The 8,189-nt window shown below is 45.4% G+C and overlaps 1 protein-coding gene across 1 annotated transcript in view; it reads right to left on the reverse strand.

Moving 5' to 3' along the window:
* Window positions 1–916, reverse strand: part of ANKRD29 (ankyrin repeat domain 29) — a 56,304-nt gene extending 55,388 nt beyond the window's left edge. The window contains exon 1 of the mRNA XM_046671755.1: window positions 820–916. The gene's annotated coding sequence lies outside the window, so the exon portion shown is untranslated. The remainder of the gene's footprint in view (window positions 1–819) is intronic.
* Between the last annotated feature and the right edge of the window lie 7,273 nt (window positions 917–8,189).

Below are 8,189 nucleotides of genomic sequence, written 5' to 3' on the forward strand. Positions count from 1 at the left end.
TCACCTTGAAGGACATCCTGCGGCCGTCTGCGGCCCCCGGCGGGCCCGGCGCGCTCCGCCCGGCGCGCGTCCCAGCCCTCCCTCCCCTCAGCCGCCGCGTGCCGCAGAGGGCCGGCCTCCCGCGCCGCGCGCCCCAGCGCCGCCCCGGCCCGCGCCGCCCCCAGCCGCCGCCGCCGCCGCTAGGGCCGGAGCGTGGGGGGCGCGGGGGGAGGGAGAGGGGCGGAGGGAGGGAGGGGGCAGGGAGAGGACGGAAGGGGGCGGGGAGCGGGGCGCGAGAAGGTGGAGGGGGAGCTGGGGGGCCGGGGGGGGGGCGGGGCGCGAGGGGGAGGGGCACCACGCCCGCCCTCCGCGTACCTCCCTCGCACACTCCAACTGCGCGCGTAATGTACACACTCTCCTCACGCACCACTCCGCACCCACACTCCTCAGGCACGCTCACTCTCACACACACTCCAAACTCTGTGCACACCACACTGTGCACACTCTCCAGGATCCACACACACACAGCGCTATCCACGCTCCGGTCCACACACCCACCCTCCTCCCACACCCACACTCTCTCTCACACAGACACCCTAAGCACCTCCACATTTCTGTTACACACACACACACTCCAAACTCCACACACACTGTGCATTCTCCACATTCCACACATACAGGTTCGCTCACAATACTCCCACCCTCACATCCACATGTACACACTGCACACCCCCCCACATCTTTCAGAAGAGCGTGGTCTGCCTTAGATGACTCTTAGCCTTCATTATAGCACAAATACGGTGATGATGTGAATGAAACATGAGAAAGAAATTCACTCACCTTCCCACCACCCTTTCAAATAGCTGTTTTCATTTTTATTTGTCTTTCTAGGCTTTCTTTTCTTTCTCTTCCTTTTCTAAGAATCCGGGGCAGGGGAGTGGGGGGAGCGGAGTGCTGGTTTCATCCCGGGGACAGAGTTGAGGAAACGAGCCTTCCGGTTGAACAAGTAATCAGTATTTTCCTTTTTGAAGGCGAAGGGCAGAATCTGCACTGTACTCATGGCCCTCCTCTTTGTGATTCCGCTGTCTCCTCCTCCTCTTGGCCTTGTGCTGCGCGCCTGGAGGACGGCAGGAGCTGTCCACGCCGCACACTACTGCTTGCTGCCTGCCCAGGGTTGGTTCAGGGGAGGTAAAAGTGGGAGAGCCATATTTTTTTTAATTTAAAAATATTGCTTTAAAAGTATAAAAAAGCAGCAGTAGCCTTTCTAGAAAATTCAAATGCTAAAGGAAAAGTGGACATCTCACACTCTCACACTAGAGGAATCCACTCATTCTCCCCCTCACCTGGGTTGTACCTCCTGCACTCTTCTCAATTGAATTTGCAATGAATATTTAATTTAAAAGTTTAAAAAAATACACTGCAAATGAAAGTTCATAATGAAAATTAAAATGTTTATCTTTTATGGATAAATTGTATTACTTTGTGTTTAAAACAGTTTTAAAACAAAAACGTTCCAAAACTTGATAGAAAATTTCAATTTTTAAATCAAGAAAGACTCAAAATGTTTTCCTTTCCTTGGGTGTCTGTGGATGAGACAGTTTTGAAGTTCCCACACAGCGTTATCACATAAAATCAAGCATTGGAGGTTTTGCTTTAATAGTTTGATAAACAAAAAGAAGGAAGGGAAAGAATATTTTGAGTGCTACCTATGTACCAGGTGCTTTCCTTATAAAAATCCTGTGAGGTGGGTATTATGCCCATTCCACGGCTGAGAAAACTAAGGTTCTGAGAAATGACTCGTTTGCTAATGAGAGATGAGACCTTCAGTGAAGTCTGTCTGGCTCCAAAGCCTGTTTCCTAGCAATACTTGTCTTTCCTAAAGAGAAAAATAAAAATAAAAATTTGAACTCAGAAGTTGAATAATCTTTTTTCTTTGAGAAACAACCTCTTGTCCTCAGGTTGGTAATTTAAAAAATGATCTTAAAACATTAGGAAGGGGCTGGCCCCGTGGCCAAGTGGTTAAGTTTGCACGCTCGGCTTCTGTGGCCCAGGGTTTCGCCAGTTTGGATCCTGGGCACGGACATGGCACCGCTCATCAGGCCATGCTGAGGTGGCATCCCACATGCCACAACTAGAAGGACCCACAACTAAAATATACAACTATGTACTGGGGGGATTTGGGGAGAAAAAGCACGAAAAAAAAAGATTGACAACAGTTGTTAGCTCAGGTGCCAATCTTTAAAAAAAAAATTAGGGAAAGAATCTAATTGTCAGGGCTCTCAAAATGACATGTAAGAATTTAATTCTGAAGGGACAATTTTCTTTGCAAAAATCCTCTAGTTCAATCCTGATGCCAATTATCTGATAACATTGTTGAAAATGGGAAGACGGTAAAAAGCACATCCATGGAATTATAGGGATATTCAGAGAATTAACACTAGACAACAATGATGACATAGAAACAGCTCAGCCCCTGTCACCTACCTCCAGATTTAGACGGTTCTTCTGGCTAAGGGAAAGGGCCGCAGGCTAGACACAGCCACTACTCTAAAGGAGCCCAGGACGTGGGTGCCGACGCGGTTCTGTGAAACCCGCCGTGTTATCTCTTGGCTGTGACTCTTTCACTAAAGCCTCAACTGTTTCCTCCTCACAGAGGTCCGAGCTGTTCACAAAGCAACATTTCCTCATTTCTCACACTCCCACAGCCATGGCAGACCAGTGGCATCTGGTTCAATATTTCATTAAATCCTCCTGAAAACTAGCAGTTCAATCTATTAGAAAACTACAGTCCCCAAGCAACGTAAATTACCTAGCAGGCTGCGGGTGGAGCACGCCGCACAGGCCCATTTGCTGTGCAGACGTTTATAGCTGCAGACTTTCTGCACATTCCGGGTGCAAGAAGCGTAGCCTTTGTAAGCCTCCCTCAGACACTAAACACTGAAACTCAAAAACAAAAGTTCTTAGCAAGAAAAGGTCATTTAGGTCTAGAATGAATAATTTTTGTGTTTTGCCTTAATTATCCAGGAATTTAATGTAGACTCTTTTCTTGGGAATACGAGTTTTGTGCCCCTCCTGTAGCCTGAGGATCCTCCATCCTCTCCTCGCCCTCAGCAAAGTGGCTGGAGAGCATTCACACCATGGTCCCATCAGAAGGCTCTGCTCGACAGAAAATCTAGAGCTAATTTGCTTTTGCTGCAGGGCGTCTGCACGTTTCATGACTCAGAAGTAGCTTCAGAGGAACAGCTTCATCCTGGACTAGCTTTGGCAATCAGTGGTCAGTGTGCGCCACCTTCGAACGTGCTTGTCACCTCACTGGTCATAGAAGCTTGGACACCTCGGATGGCCATCAGGAGGGGTGGGAAGGTGTCCTACTCCAGCTACAGGAATAACGCCGGGGCAGACACAAGGGCCGGGCCTGGCCGGGAGATCGATTCTTCAGGAATCGTCCTGCAGCTTGCTCCTTTGACGAGTTGTTCCTCCTACCCCAGCCATGAGTCTGAACTTCTATTTGTAATAATAAACAGAAAGGTAGGAAAATCTTTGCACATTACTTTCAAGGGCCCCAGACAAACTAGCCACAGGCCTAAGACTGCCTATATGTAATTTGAGGGCTTTTTATTTCTTGAGTGAGTGAAATGTTTGTTGCATAGAGAAACAGTAAAATGAAGCTTTAATAACAACAAGTGCCTAGCTCGTATACAAATTTACTGCTTGGCAGTTTGAGGGAGCAAAGACTGTAACGGACTGTAATTGTGCGTCTGGCACAGCCATCCGTCACACTGGGGCCTTTTCAGTGGGGTCTGTCACAGATTAAGACTTCTTGCTTGGCAGAGCTCACCCAGCTGCACTAGAAAAATACACATGTTCTCAGATGAATCGTGTGGCCCTTGCATTGTCAATGACTTGTCGTGAAATTAGCATAGCTGACATCATTCAGTTAAGCAGTCACCAGAAAAGTGCATTAAAGCAATCTGTGCAGAAATTGAAAATTGGGATTTGCAGCTGTGGGTTCCCCCTCCCCGCCCAAAGCATGTAACTTATCTGGGTTTCTGTTTTTTCATCTCTCAAATGAGAGGTTAGGAATAGACGAACTCCAAGTCTTCTTGTAGCTCTTGAAATTCTGTGCATCATTTAGTTTGAACAATCTTGTGCGTTAAATGCATTCCAAACGATAGGAATGTAAATGGAATGATTGCATACTAAATCATGTTTCCAAATTACTGATTCTGTTGTTTCAGGAATAAGGACTTACAGAAAACAAAAAATGGACGTAACGTTTTTTAAAAATCATATTTCTGGGAATTAGTACCCATTCAGCCTATGTGAATACATATACTTTGCAGAAAAAAAGAAGACAAATTAACAGTCAATCCACGTGATTCTCCAAGACCAGAGAAAAGTTCACACATACATCACACTAAACTCCTGCCTTGGGTGGAATTCTTACCAATCCTATGAATTACATGGAATCTCATGACAGCTCCAGATTAGGCAGCTCAGGATTTCCCTCTCTGTCGCTGGCGCTGCTGTCTCTGTGTAAATGCCTGCATCTGGAAACGCCGCGTGGAGGCTCACTAATGACACGTCCAGAGCAGGCGCTCAGCAGCAGGGTAGGAGCTGTAGATAAATCTCTTCCTCTCACCCTGCCCTCACCCCCAAAAGCAAACAGAAAGTGTTTGTTTATTAAGTTGATAAATGATATTTCCCTTGTTCAACATGATATTTTTGGAAATGTGACTTTTGGGGCAGCCATTGCTAACGTGTCTGCCATACTCTGCAATAGGACTTTCTAACTTAACTTTTTGGGTGAAGAGAAAGAAAATAATGAACATAAAATGACAGGAGAAGGGGCTGGCCCCGTGGCAGAGTGGTTAAGTTCTGGTGCTCTGCTTCGGCAGCCCAGGGTTTCGCTGGTTCGGATCCTGGGTGCAGACATGGCGCCGCTCATCAAGCCATGTTGAGGTGGCATCCCACATGCCACAACTAGAAGTACCCACAACTAAAAATACACAACTATGTGCTCGGGGGATCTGGAGAGAAAAAAGCAGGAAAAAAAAAAAGATTGGCAACAGCTGTTAGCTCAGGTGCCAATCTTTTTAAAAAAAAAATGGCAGGAGAAAACAGACTGTTTGTCCTCTGTCTTGTGGTTCTCACTGTGACACGTCAGTGACATTTATCCTGTTCAGTCTTCATTTTCCTTCCATATACTCACAACATTTCTTTAAGGAAACCTTCTCTGAGGGGGTTGATATGATATTTATAAAGAAATTTAATTCCAAACTCAAATGAGAATGCAGTGTATTTCTTTTAGCTTCTTCCATCGAGTCTAGGCAGAGCTTACATGTGGGATATGAGAGAATTTGGATGACGGGTGAGCAAATGTTCCTGTTTACAAACTCTCTGTGGTGATGGGATCTGTGCTACAGTGGAGTGGGACACACGGCTGTAAGCCCCTACTGCTTATCTTTGCTATTGCAATGATAGTGTCATTATGCAGATCTGCGCTGGTTAAATCTTGCTCCAGGACAGTAAGAAAGGGGTGAGTGGTCCGTAAATCAGCTTTGCTCCGTAAAATCCAGCACTTTCCCCTATATAAACAATTTGTGATTGTCTATGGTTTTATCTGGATCCTTTCTCTCCTCCATTAACACAAACGGTTGAGTTCTGATTATAAAGGGAACTTTAGAAAATAGTTATTTTAAGAGAAATGAATATGAAACTAGCTTATTTTTCTCACTAATGAAGAAGAAACAGTCTGTTAATTACCATATTTAGCAAATTTGCTGATGAGAGAGAGAAAAGAAGATTAAAACCAAGAGTGTTGCAGGCACTAAATGTAGTCTATGCATTTATTTTTGCTAAGTTTAATTTAAAACATTTATGATGGTACTTCAAAGCATATTTTGCAAGAATGACAAAAGATGTGACAAAGACCTTACTATAGTTTCCTATTACTTAGTCTTGGTTATAAAGTGGTCTGGGACTGCCAGCTGTCATGTGAAAACCAAACAGTTTGGCATAAAATTGAGATTAGATGTGATCAAAAATGAAAATATGTTCTTATCAAATTCATTTAAAAATATTTAATGGTTATCAGGAAATACCTTTCAGACTAAGATTAATACTGTAAAATAATGTTGAAATAGATGAAAAAGAACATTCAGATGCTGGTAAATATTTCCGGCTGAGTGCTAGGAACACACTCAGTGCTGTCCAGAGCTGAGAAGCTGAGGCCATTTCCTGCCCAGCAGAAGATGATACGAATGGGAAACACTCACATGTGGGAACAAGCAGGCAAGGGCAGAAAGTGGTACAAAGATCAGTCCAGAGCCCTAACGTCATCCGAATGACAGGTGTACATCACTGCAAGGCTCTCTGTCACTGGACAGTAACACTTATCTCAGCGTCAGAAGCTGCCCTGAGTCAGCAGAGACAGAAAGCAGAGCTGCTCTACCACGTTCCTCTCACCCCATTTTCCACATCTCAGAACCACACGCCAGCCCTGCCTGTTTCTGAAGGAAGGGTTTGCAAGCCCGTGTGGGGAGCCTGGATCTGGCTTGCTAAAGTGCAAACCTCACGCTGCATGACATCTTTTCACTCAGGACACTAGACTTCTCGCCTTGGAACCGCAGAGGCTTCCACCAACACAAGCAAGCGACTCCTCACTAGTCCTGTGGAGGTGCAGCAGCCATGAAACACAGAGCTGGAGTGTGTTCCATCCACAGACTGGCAGCCTGACCTTCTCCTCTCAGAATCTAACAAGTGAGCACGTGAGAAACGAGAAGAACACAGCTGGAGTTTCAAGTTCCAACCTTTTCTGTGGGTTCGAAACAGGCTACTAATTATGGACTTCTGAGTCACAAAGGGGAGCCCAGCTGATCAGGGCAATGCTGAGAAGCAGTGAGCCTGGCCCTCTTGGGTAACGCGGTGAACACACAGCAATGACAGGCGCTGTTGGTTGGAGTCATGGGCCTAACGCCACATGGTGCTAGAAGTGGGGGAGCTGTCAGGATTTCCATAGCAAGTATTCACTGCATTTGGATGAGAGAGTCTGCTGAACCAACTCGGATTTCCACAATGTGTGTACCATGGGGCTTGGAAATTATCTGTGCAGGAAGGTGGCCATTTATTTGTAGCATATTTCAAGCCTACTGAGGTGCTTGATACGTCAAAGGTTTCTAAAGGAGCACAGGTAACCCAGGTCATCTCTGCTGCCTGACCTAAGTGAGCAGAGCTGACATCCAGGGGCAGCTTCCAGACCTCCCACCTGGCTCTGCAGGGTTCCTCTCACACGGGGTACAATGTTGTTTCACGAAATGAGTGAGGTGAGAAATATGGGAATACTGGTTACAATATAGTCATGGGATTTTCTTGTGGCTTCTTTCCAGCTCAGTGGGTAGATACTGTGTCACCTTTTAGTATGTCTATTCCATTTCAACTAAAGAACCATAATGGTTCAGACTGGTAGCTCTGGAGACAGGTGGGCTGGCTTCCCTCTTGGTTCTGTCCTTACCGACTGTGTGATTTTAAATAACTTACTTTTCTCTGTTTCAGCTTCCTTGACTGTAACAACAGGGTCTCAGTACATATGTCATAGAGTTGTTACAAGGCGTAACTGCAATAAAACTCATAAAAAACTTACAGGAGTGACTAGTATGAGGCAAAGGCTTAATATACATTGATTATCATCATCATCATCGCTATGAAATAAGTAACAAGTAGTACAAATGGAAAGACTATTTAGAAGAGTCAACTCATGTTCACTCATGGATACTTTATTAGTAATTTAGATTATTCAAGGTAAATCTTGCTTTTATCCTTCTTTGAGTCACTATTATCTCTTAATTAATAAACTCATTTGGAGGAAAGACGGGCTCTGTAAGAAGCTTCTGGTGGATGTTATACAAAATATACAAACATATAGTGCCTCACAATAGGGTAGTTGAGCAAAATTCCATTCCTGGGACACTGTCTCCTTCACGGTGACTCTGATCACGAAAAGAAGAGCACAGTTCAGGGAAAGGGGTTTTTCAGGAAGAAGAGAGTGGGAAGCGAGAGCAGGACTGGTTCCTTGCCTTAGTAATGACAGGAAGCAAATGGTTTGGAGTCAGTCAAGCCTCTTTTAGGAGATAGGGGAGTGGCCCTACGGTGGGAAGAACACCAAAGGGCTCACATATGGTGGGACCTGCTGTTTATTCACTCATTTCTTC

This window comes from Equus quagga, chromosome 9 (genome assembly GCF_021613505.1).
Source record: "Equus quagga isolate Etosha38 chromosome 9, UCLA_HA_Equagga_1.0, whole genome shotgun sequence".
NCBI classification, from domain to species: Eukaryota; Metazoa; Chordata; class Mammalia; order Perissodactyla; family Equidae; genus Equus; species Equus quagga.